Consider the following 18543-nt stretch of genomic DNA (forward strand, 5'->3'; position numbering starts at 1 on the left):
TTTGATTAGAATAAATCCGTTTCCCAGTTAATTTACTAATTATCTAGGAGCTAGTGAACTAGACCTTTGGCTTCTTTTCCATTATTATCTTGCTTTTGGCTGTCTGACTGATTGTAACTCCTGTTTGGGTTAGCTGGAGTAAAAAAGAGAGAAATGTAAATGTGTGGTAGCAGAAAGACGACCAGCTGGAGAACTGACTGTGCCGTTATCTAACCATGTCTCATGAACCTGCACTTCCTCATCTCTAGAAGGAGAGGACTGAACTAGATTGCCACATCACATGGTGAGACATGCTCAGACGAACACTTTTTACCCTTGTGAGCAGCCCTAGTAACAGATTTAATGTGGGTGGAGGTTTAAACTACTGAATAAAAATTGAGTTTTAGGGTACTGTTTTATCTAAGCTGACCCCCCAAGGCAGGGGATCAAGACTTGGCTAAATATGGCCCTTCAGCAAGCTCCATTTCCCCATCTGTGAGGGGAGAATAAATATAGCACACACATGTTAAGATAAATGAGAGAGCTGGTCAAGTGTTTTGAGCTCTTCAACAAGAAGAGCCTGACTTTCCAAAAAAAGACAAACCACAACTTCAGAGCCAGTGCAATTTCTTTGGTGCGTGGTGAGATGACTTCCTTCATTGTAAAGGATTTAGAGCTGCAATTCTACATTGTCTGGAGCTATAATTGCAAGTCTCTTTCACTAAAACAGAGGTCAGCTGGCCTAAGGCAGGCAGAAGGATGGTCAATGTCAGGTCACACTTCTGTGCGGTGTGTTCCTTTTCTCACTTCTTTCGGTACAAATTTCACATTGATGGAATAGTCATGCACTCACGTAGTCCAACAAATACTACCCACTAGGTGCTAAATCCTGTGTGCTCCAAGGAGAAACAGTCGCGTACCTGGCCCTCGTGGAGTTCACCAGAGTACAGCAGAGGCAAGTGCTTCCCCACTAGGGCAGGACTCCTCCAGGTTCAGGGGACACTGGGAAAATGCAGGAGTTATTTTTGATTGTCAACATGAATGTGGGAAGCCCACTAGCATTTAGGGATTGGGAGCCAGGGTGCTACCTGACCTGTGTAATGAAAACGGGTCCTGGGTCCCGCATGACTGATGAGTGTATCTTGCTAGGTAGGCACTGAGTGACTCTAGGACCTACCTCTGCTGCATATGAGACAAAGGTAGATTTACTTGGTGTTGTTCAAACATTACAGGAGTTGCTTACCACTACAGAAAATTGTACACCACTGTCAATACTACCGGAGAAGGAAACGGCACCCCACTCTAGTACTCTTGCCTGGAAAATCCCATGGACAGAGGAGCCTGGTAGGCTGTAGTCCATGGGGTCGCTAAGAGTTGGACACGACTGAGCAACTTCACTTTCACTTTTCCCTTTCATGCACTAGAGAAGGAAATGGCAACCCACTCCAGTGTTCTTGCCTGGAGAATCCCAGGGATGGGGGAGCCTGGTGGGCTGCCGTCTACGGGGTCGCACAGAGTCGGACACGACTGAAGCAACTTAGCAGCAGCAGCAGGCAATACTACTTCTAGTACCCTAACTGCCACTAAAACACAACCCTGTTAGTGAACTTTTGGAGTTATTGCTACAGTTGTTCACCTGATGACTTCATTATGATTTCTGAAGTACTCAGCACTGGGAACTTAGGAATTTAATATGGAAATAAATGTTTTTATTATGAAGTACTTTCCTTTTATTTCTCCTTCTTACTACTGCCAGGATGTAACACTGATTTAAAATGATGTATACAGAGAGGTTATATCACCTATTCATTTGAAGATAAGTATAGGAGAAATCTATTTTAAAAATTGCTATCAAAAGGGGAGAAAGAGATTTTCCTGGTGGTCCAGTAGCCAAGACTCTGTGCTCCCAATGCAGGGGGTCCAGGTTTGATCCCTGGTCAGGGAACTACATTCCATATGCCACAACTAAAGATTCTGCATGCTGCAATGAAGATCAAAGATCCTGAGTGCTTCAGTTAAGACATCGCACAGCCAAGTAAATAAATAAAAGGGTGTGTGTGGATCCAATGTATCAATACCAAGGACTTCTCTGGTGTTTCAATGGTTAAGAATCTTCCTTTAAATGCAGTGGATATGGGTTCGATCCCTGGTTGGAGAACTAAAATCCTACATGCCTTGGGGCAACTAAGCTGGCTCCCCACAACTAGAGAAAGACTGTGCACCACAAGGAAGACCCAGTGCAGCCAAACAATTAATAAATAACCACTGGACTGGCGGTCCAGTGCTTAAGAATCCACCTTGCAATGCAGGGGATGCAGGTCTGATCCCTGGTCAGGGAACTAAGACCCCACATGCGGCCAAGCACTAAGCCCACACACTGCAACTACTGAGCTTGTGCCACAATGAAAGAGTCCATTCGCCACAATGAAAGATCTTGTATGCTGCAACTAAGACCCAAGGCAGCCAAATTAAAAAACATATATATATGAGAGGCGCTGAGTCAGGTATTTAACAAATTGGGACAAAAATGATTATGAATGCAAACTGGGATATGCTGAGAAGGAAAAGAGCCAGGAGAGAGAGGGCAACCAGGATGACTAGCTTCAGCCTGGTTGGTGTGAAAAGACCTCTTGGAGGAAGTGATGTCTAACCCGAGATCTGAGGGATGCGTTGAGGAGCCAGATGCAAGATTACAGGGGCAAAAGGCCTAAGGCAGGAAAGCCCTGACAGATGCTAATGCAGGAAAGGCCAGCATGACAAGGTGAGACTGCAGAGGGAGCCCGCCTGGATCCTTAGAGCTTACTACAGTGGAAAGTTACGGAATGAGTGTCATGTAATTTGTTTTTTTTTTAAAAAGGCAATTCAGTCTGCTTTGTGGTGAATGAATGAGGTGGGCAGGAGTACAAGGAGAGACATTATAATAGTAATTCAGGTGAGAGAAGATGGTTTAGATTAAGTGGAAGCAGCTGATAGCTAGAGAAATGGTGGATTCTAGATATATTCTGGAATTAGACTCAAGTTTGGGTGATGGATGTGGAGGTTTAGGCCTTTAGGTTGGGGAGGCTTCTGGAATAATCCAGGGTTCAGTGTGTGCAGCTGGATGGGTAATGCCTTTTACAGCGATGAGGAAGACGGAGGGTGGAGAAGCACATTAGGGAGAAAATGCAAGAGACCAATTTTGGGCCCATTAAGCTGAGATGTTGAGTAGACAATGGAAAAGTGTATCTGGAGAAGCTCTCTGCCTCCGAGTTCCGGACTCAGCTCTGGAAGTCTCCTTTTGGCTGAACCAGACGCATCTGAAATTTCACATTTCTAAAATGAAGTCATTTCTCCTTCCTCAAATTTTCAAGTCCTCCTAGGTTCACCATCTCATGAAAAGATATCACAACTCAATCAGGATCAAACCAGAATTCTGGAAGGCCTCAGTATCAACATCAAACACAAAATAAGTCAATCACTTGCCCAGCCAGTCTGTTGTCCCCTCTCCACATTCCTCATCTGGGTACCTCACACTCACCTTTCATACTTTGGGCTAAAAATCTCTTGGTCCAACAAACTTTCTTCAAACCCGCAATTCAGATTAAGGTCCCTCTGTAACACAATGTCATCCCTATCCTGTCATCCCACTTCTTACGTTGTAATAGATTGCCTCTTCTCTTTTTTTTAATCTGTATCCTTCACAGGACTCCCTGAGGGCAGAGGATGACTCTTCAAAGTCTGGTTTATAGTAGCTGCTTTTAAAGTCTTGCTGAATGAACGAGGATAGCATGTGGGAGGTGAAGTCAGAAGAGCCAGTTGCAGCCAGATCACAGAGGCCTGCACCTCCTTCACCAGCTACACAGCTGGAGACAGTGGATAAAGCATTTGAATCCTCCACTAACAGGTGAATTTTTCAAGTTGCTGTTACCACTTTCAGCCAAGAATCCAACTGCCTGTCCAACACATCTTCCTAAATAATAAGGTGAGCTCTAAGGAGCAAAGCCTCAGACTGAGTGATTCGTCCAGTATTTTAGTTCCTGCTACTGTTTTTCACTGCCACCTTTTTTCCGTTGTCTTGACACTTATTCTACCTAGGATGGAGGATATCACTGACTGTCTACCCAGCATCATTTTCCTGCTTGTTCCTTCTTTCCAAAACTGGTTTAGTTCAGGACCTACCTCTCCTCTATCCAGACACATGACCCCATATTTAGCTTAAAGTAAGTCCTGGTTGGATTTACGCCAATCATGGAATTTCACTCCTTATCCCCTGGCCAAAGCAAGTATGGAAGGATTTACCGCTCACTGGCTCCAATACTTTGGCCACCTGACGTGAAGAACTGACTCATTGGAAAAGACCCCGATGCTAGGAAAGATTGAAGGCAGGAGGAGAAGGGGATGACAGAGGATGAGATGGTTGGATGGCATCAGCGACTTGATGGACATGAGTTTGAGCAAGCTCCAGGAGTTGGTGATGGACAGGGAAGCCTGGCGTGCTGCAGTCCATGAGGTCACAAAGAGTCAGACATGACTGTGCAACTGAACTGAACTGGCCCCATCTCTGCAGCCCCTGAAGACTGTTCAGGGACTCTGCCCAATGCTGTGGTCCCTGTATCACAGGGGACTAGTTTCTGCCCAGGGCTAACTATTTCAACGCAGGCCTGGATAATGCAGGAATGGATAATTTCAATGCAGGCCTGACACTTCAGGGAAGCAGCCCTTCTATCCTTTCAACACCTGAGCTGCAGAGGACCCTTGGGCACTGTGGATGCAGGTCACCTGGGCTTCCCGTGGGAGAGGGTGCCAAAGTAGAACTAGGAGTTATGGATGGGCCAAATCCAGAGGAAACACCATGTTCCTTGACTGTGGACTAAGACCTACATTCTTTGCCTTTGAGGCTGAGAAAGAGGCTGATGATGACTAACATCTCTCATTGGCAGACACCTTTACACACAGACTTCTAATACACTAGGGACAAACAGCAAGAGAAGACTCAGGAACTACCCTCTGATTGAGCCTGAAACGCTGGTTTTCTCCATGCCCACCTGAGGCAGCCATGCTACACAGAGGAGTTAAATCATAACTAGCAAACATATTTGGAATCTGAATACTTGAACTACACTCCCTGGCCAAAGACACGGTATAGATGGGGGAAGGAGGCTTCCAGGCAGGTAGGCAAAATCAGTATGACCTAATGCCATTCACAAATACTATCACAGAACAGACCCATTAGGAAGTACACACAATTTCTGTTGGAACTTGATGGAGGTGGTGGTTGTGCAACATTGTAAATGTACTGAAAAGAAGTAAAGTGAAAGTGTTAATAATGACTGACCCTGTGTGACCCCATGGACTGTAGCCTGCCAGGCTTCTCTGTCCATGGAATTCTACAGGCAAGAATACTGGAGTGGATAGCCATTCCCTTCTCCAGAGGATCTTCCCAACCTAGGGATCGAATGGGAGTCTCCTGCACTGTAGGCAAATTCTTTACTATCCGAGCCACCAGGGAAGCCCATAAATGTCCTACATGCCACTAAATTGTACACTTAAAAATGATTAATGTTACGTTGTGTGAATTTCACCTTAATGTAAGGAAAATACATGGGTTCACAAGTGTGTAAAGCCAGGTCCTTGTGGGCATCCCCACACATATGTACACACACACACATACACACACACACAGATTTCTATGAAATTCAGAGAGTTGCTTGCACATGGCAGAAATACTCTTCCCCTGCAGAGAGCCCCTGGCAGAAACTCTCAAGACATCTACTCCTCAGGAGGTGTGTTCATCAACATGACACGCTTCCACATTGTGGAGCACGACTTACCCTCCTTCAGGCACATCTCACACCCCCTACTCTGCCAGTTCTGCATAACCTGCTTCATCTTCTCCCTCCATTTCTGGCCCCCTTCTTCTACAGGAGGCTCCCAGCAGAGCTCTTTGCCAGGCTTATTATGGAGTGACTGCACCACGCTACTTTAGCCTTATTTCACTTCACAGCAGAGAAAGCACAGCAAGCACAACCTTGTTTCTGCTACCATACTAGTCCCATCAGCCCACCAAACCTTTGGCTCCCAATATACTGATGAGGAAACTGTGGCTCAGAGAAACTCATCACTTGTCCAAAGTCACAGTTGAGTTGGGCAGAAGTGAGGCAGGAAGGCAGTTCTCCTATCAACTAGTTTAGGACCCTCATGGCCTCTTTGTTCTAAGCAAGCAGTAGATTTTAGACACAGACCTTTTAAATCTCTGAATCATAGTCTTACTGTCTGTGTGGCCTCAGGCAAGTTACTTACTGTTTCCATTTCCTTCTTCTATAAAATGGACTCAACTGTTGGAAGATTAAATGACAGACACTGAGCCTGTGTGGTGGCTGCAAACTTATCACCCCACCCGATGTCACAACTTCTCTGTTCAGTTTCAGGAAATTTGACCCAAAGGAATAAATTGGAGGAAAAGGAGGATTGAGGGGGAAATCGACTTTGTGAAAAATACACTGAGAAATTTGGCTGCTTACTAAGTGCATGTTTACCATGGCAGGCAAGAACTGAAATTGGAGGTTTTACTAAAATAACTGAAGATAGCTAAGTCAATAGACCCCTAAAGTATTGTTTTAAAACAATGGTTAACGAGACCTGAGAAGTGAAAAAGAGTCAAGATGCGTGTGGACTTTGATGTGGCCGCCCGGCCCTGCACACAGCATAGGCAGCTTTCAGCTGCTGCCTGTAAAAGGTTCATTGGACCCACATTTGCACCAGCACCTTTGTGCTCCCAGAAACTCAGCCAATCCAGGAGCTGGATTGCCCACCACAGAGAACCTGGCTAGAAGAAGATGTGACACTGGCCAAAACACGCCAAGAACCAGAGCAACAAAATCAAAAGGCAGCAGAGGAGGAAACAAAAAAATTTTCAAGAAAAACCTCAGTCATTTCCAGCGTTTTCGAATGTCCATTCTCTTTCCTAGATCTTCTAAAACACTTGAAGGCAGCACTGGGACAGAAGCTGCCCCCCAACTAGGGCAGAGAGCAGCAGCCAAGCCCAGAGCAGTGGGTGAAATGCTGGTGAGGCAGTGGCTGAAGCAGTTGGGCCAGTTAGTGTCGGGGTGGAGGTGGTTTTCAACTGCAGAGGTGTGGACCCTAGAGTCTGGTCAAATCGCCAGGAACCTGTGAGGTTCCAGCTCTCAGCACTGCCCTAAGTCATCCACTAAGTTGAGTCCCGTCCAAGGTGACACGTCAACCCTTTTATGGAGTTTATGTTACGTGCTGCCTGGAAAATCAAACAGCATACATCTCCCTTCAGAGAGCCACTAGCTCAGTTAAGCACTCTAGTAAGACCGTGGCAGCAGGGGAAGTCACTAATTAGAATAATGACTTAACAGACCTGGAGCCTGTGGGCCTGGTCTGAGGTCCAGCATTGCTCTCCTGGGCTGTGCATGTAACTCATACAAGTCATTTCAGTGTGTCTGTTTTCTCATCCATTTAAGCAAAGGCAGGGGGAGAGGTAGATAATATCACCTACTTCAGAGGTTGTTGCTATGATCAAATGGGATACACAGGTCCAAAGAAGGGCCCTTGATATAGGCACAAAGAGACACATATGCTAAGTGCCACAGGAATTCATATGCTATGTCTACCGCCTGAGGACTAGAGAAGGCTGCATGGAATACCTTTTCCTACCCATATTCCCTCCGAACCTCAAACGCACATGCTCCTGTCACTTCCTCACCTAAGAAAACTGTCCTGACCCTCCCCGTCCCCATCCTCAAAGTGGAATTGCTCCTTCCTGCTTCCCAATGTCAGTATCTGGGGATGCAGTTAATAAATACAGGGGAACGATAGTAGGACACCCTAATAATTTGACATAAGGCTACATGTTGAGAACTAAAGTCATGAAAATGAAACCATAATCGTCATTAGTCATCTGCAATATGGGTCATTACTAAGAGATCACATTACTGAGAAATCACTGACATGCTTGAAAACACCCGAATCTAATCAAGGTGAATAAAATGTAACTAAAGGAAGCTGTAACCTAATAGAGTATGCTTTAGCCTGTCTGAAAAATGTTGACTTAAAAGTCATTATCTATAGAGACTCTAAGTAGACTCTTGTTGTTGTTGTTGTTTATTTGCTAAGTCATATCCGCCTCTTTTGCAAACCCGTGGACTGTAGCTGCCCAGGCTCCTCTGTCCATGGGATTTCCCAGGCAAGAATATTTAAGTGGGTTGCCATTTCCTTCTCCAGGGGATCTTCCCAACCCCAAGTAGAGTCTAGCAAAGGAGAAATTGCATAATCAGAAATATTCATGCTTATCCAGCTTTGCCCAACTGTAAGATGCTGGACCTGGTGGACAAACTGATCCTGGACACTAGAAAGCCAAGCTCTCACATGGAAGGGACAGTTAACCATATGGTTCCAGGATCCAGATGAAATTCATATAGCCTCTACCACCTTTTGTTCCAAAGCCTGAATCCCAAGAAAGCTTCTAATGGATTCATTTTCCCTGGTACCTTAATGCTAAGGGAAGGTACACTGGATAATAGACACTGAACAGGTATCTATCACTATAGCTCTGCTCTTCATATGTATGTTTTCTGACTATTAAAACAAATTGGAGAAGAATTCAGTTAAATCTTAGCCAACTGAACACATGCATCTATCTTTGATCTTTCCCAAATCCTCTGACATATATAGTAACTAAAAAAAAAGGCATAAAGCCACAGGACAAATTAAACAGCCACATAATTTTAGAAGGTAGAAAGCTAAAGAACAAGTAAGAACTGATATGCAGACGCTGGGAGCCAAATCCTGGATCCTGGGCCAGCAACAAGGGGAAGTTATAAAGCACCTTGTTCTGCTCAACAGAACCCTTTAAAGGTGTGGGAGCTCGTACAGTGTGTTCTGAAAGTGGGTTGAAAGCGGAGCCACAAACAAGGGGTGGGTTGATAGTCTGCTTGTAAAGCAGTTACACCCCAGATACCATTCTCTATCATGATAAATGCTCTCCCTAACCCTGAAAAAAGGCAGAGATATTTATTTCCAGGACAGTGTAAAACAGAGGGTTCCCTGGGTGGGAGGACACAGGGCCCAGTTGAACATACCTAACACACAAGGCCAGAACAGTGGAGCCTAGCAGGACCGTCTCAGGCAGCAGAGTGGAAGGTTCTTCTCTGGGGAACACAACCAGTGCAAGAGGAAGGACTAGGTTCCCCAGGGAAAAGGCCCAGACAGCTCACCCTCCAGCAGTGGTTCTCAAATGGGGAAATGGGAAGTAAGGGGTGATGTTGCCCCAAGGGAACACTTGGCAACGTCTGGTACACTCTTGATCATCATGACTGGGGTGGGAAAGACAATAGGGATGCGCTAAACACCCTACAATTCACATGGCAGAACCCACAACAAGCTGTCCAGCTCAAAATACAATGGTGCGAGGGCGAGAAACCCAGACCTTCAGTAAAGATGAGAGTCATCCAGCCCCATGTATACACAGAGCTTTCCATGTTCTCCAGCGTCACTCTCATAAATATAATTAGACACTTGAGAAATTGCCACAAAAGGCAGAGACCAAAACAGAAGACTGTGGGAAAACAAAATTTTCAAAAACCTATCATTAATACTGTCAGAGACTTCTGATGTTTGCTTTATGTAACTTTATCTCTTTGTTGTTAAGGTGTCTCATGGTTTATGATGTCTATCTTCTTTGTGAATTGTACCTTTTATCATTAAAAATATTCATCGTTATTTAAAATAAATAATTTTTTTAAAAAAGACAAAAAAAACCCCTACCCTCAGAGAAATTAGAGAAGATACTCAAACCAAAAGCAAGCCAAGCCAAACTTAGAAGATGCTAAAGAAAAAAGAAAGGAACATCCAAAGAACAGGAAACGGTTCTGCTAGAATGACATTAAAGAAACAAACAATAGTAAGGGTAGATGATAAAATTGAGGAACTCTCCCAAAATAGAGCAAAAAGACACAGAAAGGGCAAATATAAGACAATTGTGGCTCAGCTGGTAAAGAATCCACTTGCAACGCGGGAGACTTGGGTTTGATCCCTGGGTTGGGAAGATCCCCTGGAGAAGGGAAAGGCTACCCACTCCAGTATTCTGGCCTGGAGAATTCCATGGACTGTATAGCCCATGGGGTCGCAAAGAGTCAGACACGACTGAGCGACTTTCATTTTCAGAGAACCACCCCAAAGCTCCAATGTCTAAAACCTGGAAGTTCTAGTGTAAAGAAGAGATAAACTGGAAGTGAAGAAATCCAAAAAAATAAACCAGGAAAATTTCTCAAAACAGAAGGACACGAATCTCTAGAGTGAAAGGGCTCACAACAGTTGGCTAAACCCTAACCCAAAGACCATGAGTGTGAAATTCCAGAGAGGAAAACCAAGTTCTTGACAATGAACCCAGATCCAGGTTGGGATCAGACTTTCTGACAGCAGAAACTGAAAGTGGAAGACAATGGAGCAATGCCTTTCAAGTTCTCAAGAAAAAATGATTTCTAATCTATTTTCAAAATGTCAATCAGGTATGATGGAAATAAAAACACATTCAAACATACAGCCATCAAAAAATTTGCCTACAATGCACCTTTTCTCAGGAAACTAATAAAATAGATGCTCTATCAAAATGAGGAACTAGACTATGCAGACAAAAAAATTAAAATAAGGATGTAATACATAAGATAGAGTCAAAGGGAATCCCAATAATGATGAAGGAAAATCCCAGGATGACAACTGTGCAGCAGCTAGAGGCAACTAGCCCAGTCTGAAGCAGAACAGTAGGTTCATGGCAAAAGTCTCCAAGAAGAGACGGACAGAAGACTTGATACACTGGAATGCCTGGAAAGGCAAGTTCAGGATGAAACAGACATACAATGAAAACTAAGCAAGGGAAGAAGCAAAGCAATTAGTAACTCCAGGGAAACAAAAAGTGGCACAAAGAAGGAAAAGTAATTATAGTACATTACATGGTTCAGCTGTGCTAACACAGAGAATGTATGCGTGCTTAGTCACTTCAGTCGTGTCCGACTCTCTGTGGCCCCATGGACCATGGCCCGCCAGGCTCCTCTGTCCATGGGATTCTCCAGGCAAGAATACTGGAGTGGGTTGCCATTTCCTTCTCCAGTGATAAAGGATGAAGTGAGTGAAGTGAAGTCACTCAGTCATGCCCAACTCTTTGTGACCCCATGGACTGTAGCCTACCAGGCTCCTCCGTCCATGGGATTTTCCAGGCAAGAGTACTGGAGTGGGTTGGTGCTAACACAGTAGTAAAGATATAACCATGGATCAATAAATGAAAATGACCATATTGCTCCTGGGGATGGGTGGATGGGAAGTGGAAGAAACTCTGAAAGAGAGCTAAAGCCTCATCATTCACAGTGTGAAGGCAACAGAGGATTTCTTTTACCAAAATAAACTGCTAAGAATTGAAAGTGCTTGCCTTGGGGGAGTGGAAGGACTTTTCTGCAGAGAAGTGGAGAAGAATCTTTTGTTTTTCCATAACAGGATCTTATAGAACTGTTGACTATTTAAAACTTAAGCCATTTGTATATATAACTTCAATAAAATAAAGCAACCTTTTTTATAAATTGAAGGAAAACAGAATAAAGTATAAAGAGGTAAATTTCTAAAAATATTCACTATTACTACCTAGAGCCAAAGGATTAACATTTTGACAATTTTGTACCAATTTTTTTCTTACACATTATACATATGCATATTTTTCAAAGTTGTAATCATGCTACAGTTTTGATTCTTGCTTTTTCACACTTAACATACCACCAACCTTTTCATATATCTTTAAATATCTGTTGAAAGCAGTTTTTAATGGCTGTGATTACTCTAATACACATCATGCTATCATTTAACAAATTCCTTTTTACTATGCATTAATGTGTTTATATTTATCACTATTGTAAGCATCACTATGAATAACATCATTTTATGTAAATCTTTGTGTACACTGAATGTTTCCCTGGCATAAATTCATAGAAATGGATCATTGAAAATGTAACTATCTTTGCCAAATTAACTTCCAAATGGACTGTATCAGTTTTTACCGAACTGTACATAAAGCATCCTCTTCCCTGACTTCTGAATATCAATTTTTCTCATGTTCAATTTGATAAGTGAAGAAAAGCTTTTATTTTCATATCTCTGCATACTGTGTGTCCTTTGGCTATTGGCTTTTCTTCCTTGTGAGCTACTGGTTTATGGTTTGTGCCCACTTTTCCAACGAGGCCACATGGTAAGTTAATCCCTCCACAGTCTTGTTTATATCTGGATCTTTATGAATTAACACAAATCAGACCCATGGACCTGATGATGTGTGAATGCATCAATGAAATCAGGTTTCTAAGTCTCAATGGCCCCACTGAGGGCTGAGCTCTCTGGGAGGCTCCAGGCAAGCAGCATGGTAGTCAGGCACCTCTGTGACACTCCTCACACTCCTACCTTTTCTTGGCACATCCCATTTTCTGCTTTCATTTTGGTCATATGGACTTCCCTGGTGGCTCAGGTGGTAAAGAATCCGCCTGCAATGCGGGAGACCTGGGTTTGATCCCTGGGTTGGGAAGATCCCCTGGAGAAGGGAACAGCTACCCACTCCAGTATTCTGGCCTGGAGAATTCCATGGACTGTATAGTCCATGGGGTCACAAAGAGTGGGACACGACTGAGCAACTTTCACTTTCACTTTCATAGTATACATCTTCTCTTTGCAATAGACTCTAAGCTCCTACAGAGGAAGAATCCTATCTGATGGATCTTTATGTTCCTCACGTCACCTATATTTAACAGATATTCATGTACTTGAAGGATAAAGACATAAGGGTGTGGATGGTGGGAGCTGGGGGAGGATCATGATCACAGGCGGCAGGAGAACTGGAACACTGAAAGAGTAGAGGGAGACCAGCCCCGACCCCTTCTGGAGGCTGGGGTGAAGGCAGCACCAGAAGTACATGACCAGCAGAACTTCAGAAAGTGGTTTCCAGGGTTCACGCAGAATGTTCATGTAATGAAGACTGACAAAAAGGAATACAAAGGACAGGCAAGGATTATTTGGCCACAGAAAGAAATGAAGTACTGGTACACTCTACAACATGAGTGAACTTTAAGAACATGATGCTAAGTGAAAGAAACCAGACATAAGCCACATATTGTATGATTCCACTTGTATGAAATGTCCAGAATAGGCAAATCCACAGGGACCAAAAGTAGATTAGTGGTTGCTAAAAGCTAGAGGGAAAGGAGAATGGAGAGTATTAGTAGGTACAGGGTTTCTTTGGGGAATGATGAGAATGTGTTCTGGAATTAAATAGTGGTGATGATTATACAACTTTGTGAATATATAAAACCTGCGAATATGAATAATACCTCGACTTTTAAAAAGGAAAGAGGAGTAAACTTATACATCAAGCAGTCTGGCCCATGAGAAACTTCTGAGGAATCGCTTTGCTCATAATACCAGCTTGCCTAGACTGATGCTTCCACAATGCCTGACCCAGCAGCAAGATGTCCGGGCTCCCCACTAACCCCCTGCTTTTAACAGAGAGACACCTAACATAAAACACACTGAAGGGATCCTATAGATCCAGACTTGCTGGAGAACAGCACACATCCTGTCCAGTATTTTATCCAAACAGACCTGGAAGCCTTTCTGCTAATGGCATCCATGAGTTAAGAAATGAGTTGTACTGTGCTTCAGTGGGCAACACATTACAATGGCCACCTATAACCTGATTTTAAAGAACTTCAGTAACATCCAGACAGATCAGAATCCCCTTTAAAATGAGCTGATGGAGAAGATGTAAAGTCATGGGAAAAGTACTTTCCATGATTATCTTTCTGACAGAGTCCCCTAAATCCAACACACACCTGGTTGTGAGCTGTGCTGAGTGTATGTGCCACTTGCAGCCTGCTCCTCCCCCATTCCCAGGGCTTACAATCTGGGGGCTGAGTAAAGATTTACACAAGAATAAAATGAAATGCTAGACTAGAGCCTACAGATGATTTTCTCAGCTGAAATTCAAAGAAGGAGTTCAATCCTTAAGAGGGCTGGAGCCTCAGAGGAGGAGCTCATGGGATGCCTGGGCCTCAGAAGGGCCTTCTCACTTTCTCCAGACTGGATAAAGACCAGAAACTCCCTCCTGCCGGACAAGACCCCTGTCTGAAGACTGCAAGAAACCCTCTCACCTCCAGCCCTTCCCCATTCCTCCAGGGCCAGGGAGGCCACGAGAAACACCTTAATTATGAACCCTTAATCAGCTAACTGGGAAGGACAGCTCTTTGAAAATTAAGCTGGGGTAAATGGAATTTTAATCAAGCCGGACAATAAGAATTAAATGCTTTCCCTCAGTGGCAGCTCTTACAGGGGGCACACTTGAGCCAACTCATTTATAATCCCAACCATTAGGCCATTTGAAAGAGGATCGTCTTTCTACACTGGAACAAGTTTTGAAAAAAAGAGCAAGAGAGAAAAAAAGAAGGAAGAAAAAAAGGAATGAAGGAGGAATTCAAAAGTGGGGGAAAGGAAGGGGAATGGAGGAGGAGGACACTTAAACAGAAAGCCATGGTCAGCCCGAAAAGTAATTACAGCTGAGAAGAGTGTCTGAGTAACGGCCTGTCCCAGTGACCTGCCTGGGGAGTCTCAATATAAAACGATGTCATGCCCACCTGTTGCTTTGTAACTAATTTAGCACAAACCAAACCAGCATTGTCCTCAGGGGGCGGGCCTGTCACCTCCCAGAGTGCTAACCTCAGCTACAGTGAACACAGCAGGGCCTAAGCCTCAAATCTGTCTGGCTGCTTACAGTACGGAGAAGGCAATGGCACCCCACTCCACTACTTTTGCCTGGAAAATCCCATGGACGGAGAGGCCTGGTAGGCTTGCAGTCCATGGGGTCGCTAAGAGTCGGTCACGACTGAGCGACTTCACTTTCACTTTTACCATTCATGCACTGGAGAAGGAAATGGCAACCCACTCCAGTGTTCTTGCCTGGAGGATCCCAGGGACGGGGGAGCCTGGTGGGCTGCCGTCTGTGGGGTCGCACAGAGTCGGACACGACTGAAGCGACTTAGCAGCAGCAGCAGCAGCTTACAGTACACGGGAGAACATGGCTTGACACTTGGGTTTCATCAAAGAATACTCATGGAGCCTACTGTGTGCACACCCTGGGCCAGACAGCATACCAATGGAGTCAACGCAGCTTAAGAAGTTCTGCTTCCGTTTTCTGCTGCTGATACTGCCTCAGCCTCATCTCCACCAGACAAGTGAGGAAGGCAGCACCAGTGGCTGAATGATTCAATTCATTCCAACAGATACGGAGCATGCCAACCGCATGTAAAGAACTAGAGATGAGGGTGTGTGCAGGCATGTTTGGATGGATAGGGGCTAAAAGATGGATAAGTTGTGTACCTGCACTCTGGAGACAATGTGTAAGTAGAGCAGGTATACAGCACGTGTGTGTATGTGTGTGTGTATACACACGTGTTGGGAGAGGGGAAGTGGCTTGCTATGAGGAGGTACATGAGGTTCACAGTTATTCATTAATGGTGGCTCTGATATTTTAGTTGTATCAGAATCACCTGGAGGGCCTGTTATACCAGAGTTGTCCCAGATTTTCTCATTCAGGAGGTCTGGGGTGAAACCTAAGAGTCTGGATGTCTAACAAATTCCCAGGAGACACATGTTGGCTCGAGGACCACATTTGAGAATCAGTGTAGTTTAATTCAAGGGCTTCCCAAGTGGCGCTAGTGATAAAGAACCCACCTGCCAACACAGGAGACACAAGAGATTCGGGTTCAATCCCTGGGTCAGAAAGATCCCCTGGAGGAGGGCATGGCCACTCACTCCAGTATTCTTGCCGGGACAATCCCACAGATAGATGAGCCTGGCGGCTATAATCCCTACGGTTGCAAAGAGTCGGACATGACTGTGAGCTTCTGGGGGCAGGGCCTGACCTGTCTTGTAAGCTCCGCCCCTGGCACAGGTACTGGTGGCCCAGACTGGCACTCAAGGAATGTTTGCTGACTGAGTGAATGAATGTTTTCATCTAGTGCTGGTAGCCTCAGTGGCGGGATGCAGCCCAGGCTGTGGGATGTGGAAGCAGAGGTGGTATCAACGGGATACTCAGGAAGGCAGGCAAAATGAGGCACAGGTGGCAGAGGGAGCCTCTGGGTGCACATCCAGGGCATACTCGATGGAAGAGGGACAAACAGGTTGAAAACAGCAATTTTTACCTAAGTAAGAAAACTCCTAAAGGGAGAAAAGAAAAGCCTGGGACAGCCCCTATGGGATGGAAAAGACACCTGCCATTTGCTGGCTGTCACGGTCCTACCCAGCAGCTGCCACGCACACACTCCAGTCAAGTCAGGGCTGGCAGGCGAGCAGGGGTGACAACACGAAGGGGCACCAAGCACAGCCCGGTCCTCCTTCCTGGGAAGAGGCGATACAGGCACCAGCACGAAGCTTCTTCCACAGCCTCACTGGCAGTGCAGCCACCAGTACCACGCAGGGGACGGCCTCTTTTTCAGCAAGAATGGAAGGTAACGAACACATGGAGAAAAACGCCCTTAATCTCCCAGGGTGGTGGGGGTCTCTTTAAGGGTCATTTCAGCAGCAGCCTCTGGTATCCCAACTATAGATACCATCCCACCCACTCTTCCATCCAGAAAAGCAACAGGCCTGGAATACACTGTTAAATGGAATAGCAATGGAGTGTACATGATGTAAAGGAGACATATAACACCATCGAGCTGATTCATGGGAGCGATTTAACATAAAGAACCCAGGTCTTGGAGTTGGGCGGTCTGGCCTGCAACCTTCATTTTGCCTTTTATCAGCTGTTGTGGTATGAACAAGTTACTTAACTTCCCTGAACCTGCACAGGAGACAATGGCAACTGGCTTTGTTTACTCACAGAGCAGGTGAGAGGCCTCATGGAGGCATGACATGAAACATGCTTTGTACCCTGTAAGAATACCATTCAATGACAAGGGTGTCATTATTGAAGCCCAGAGTCCACCCTCAGTCTGGAAAGGGCTGGCTTGTGTGGGGATGGGGACAAGAGGTGGCTAGGCCTCTACTCAGTCACTTGAAATGAAACAGCAGCCCCTTCCCCCATGTTCTGCTCTTTCTGTTAGAATCAACAAGCAACGCAGCACCAGATTAATATCTAATTACTAAGCTGCCACTTACCAGGTGAAAAACTCCTTAATTTAGTACTCATCCCTACTCTACATGTTGACACTGTTAGCAGGGATCTGGGGTACCATAAAAAGACACATTTGGGACACCCCATGCCTGTACTCCCCATGCTCTTCCTCTCTACCTAGAATATCAGTTCTCCATGCCCCTCTGCCTGTGTGATCTCATTTAGTCCATTGCTTCTCAAGTTTTCACTCCACAGGAGAGAAAAGACATATGTGTTCAGCACACAAGGGGTGGGGTAGAGGGGCCCTGGGGTAAGTGACTGAGGTCAGGCTGATTGAGCTGGAAGGGACAACCTGAGCCCAGGGCTGTCCATCCTAGGCCCCACCCAGCTGCCTTGAGGCTGAGAAAAATCCCTTACTTGCGAGCTGGAAAGCTCTGATTTGATTTTATAATCCCCATTTTACAGATAAGGAAACTGAGGTTTTGAGAGGTCAAGACCCTTGTTGGGAAGTGGATCCTGGCAGTCCAGTGTGGGGGCCCACCATCGTAACAAGCCTACTGTGCCACCTTCTATCTCTTCCTGCAAGCCAACAACTTCCAAAAGCTCGTCTGGACCACCTCCTCTCCGTTGGGACCATGTGGCACTCGGTTTCACACGCGGAGTGTTCCCTATTGCACAGGTGGACCTTTATGCCATCTGATCCCCTTTTTCTCCTCCCCCAGGAGACTGACACACAGAGCCAGCCCTGAATCAACACCAGATGAACTGAACTGGGGTGAAACCCCCAAAGCCGGCCTGGACCATCGTCACAGACTGAGTGCCAGGCCATTTGGGACCATCTCTAACCCTGATGGAACCCTGCAAGGTGGCCATTATCTCCCCACTTTATAGGGAGGGAAGAAGCTGGGCTGCCTGATGCTCTCACAGAGAGAGGAGGAACGGGATTCAAAGATGTTCCAGACAATCCAATACCCATACATTTACTGCCAAGCTGCCTCCTCCTCAGGGGATTTGAGACTGAGAAGCCTCAGGAAAGATGCTTGAGACAGCATTGGGGGACAGACCCACAGGTGATACTAAAGGCCCCCAGGGTCCGAAAGAGGGGATAACACTGTTGGCCTGCTGCTTACCTACATGCCTGTCACTCCTTTGAAACTCAAGAGACCCCTACTAAATTTACAAAGCTTTTTTTCCCAAGAAAGGGGGTGTGCCAGAAGTTCTTATTTAAGAGCAATAACCCTAGTCTTTGGTTAACCTTTTGGCAGAAATGGGTTCACAGCCAAATGGGAATCAACTCAATTTAAGAAATATTCATTGTAGGCTTACCACGCACCAGACACCGGGCTGGAAACATGGTGGAGAAAAAGAAACACAGTTGCCTGTCCTCACGGAGCTTAGAGTGAAAGGAGCCAGACCTGCAGGCAGCA

The 18543-nt window shown here is 45.3% G+C and overlaps 1 protein-coding gene and 1 long non-coding RNA gene across 2 annotated transcripts in view; one reads left to right on the top strand and one right to left on the bottom strand.

The window, feature by feature from the left end:
- RHOQ (ras homolog family member Q) overlaps nucleotides 1–18543 on the bottom strand; it is a 39981-nt gene that overhangs the window by 14130 nt on the left and 7308 nt on the right. The gene's annotated exons all lie outside the window — the stretch shown is intronic.
- LOC145546116 (uncharacterized) lies at nucleotides 4531–7981 on the top strand. Its single transcript, XR_014082519.1, has 2 exons — nucleotides 4531–5129; nucleotides 6304–7981. It is a non-coding gene; the product is annotated as an uncharacterized LOC145546116 (long non-coding RNA).

This window comes from Giraffa tippelskirchi, chromosome 4 (assembly GCF_054371585.1).
Source record: "Giraffa tippelskirchi isolate mGirTip1 chromosome 4, T2T-mGirTip1v1.2.pri, whole genome shotgun sequence".
Lineage (NCBI taxonomy): Eukaryota > Metazoa > Chordata > Mammalia > Artiodactyla > Giraffidae > Giraffa > Giraffa tippelskirchi.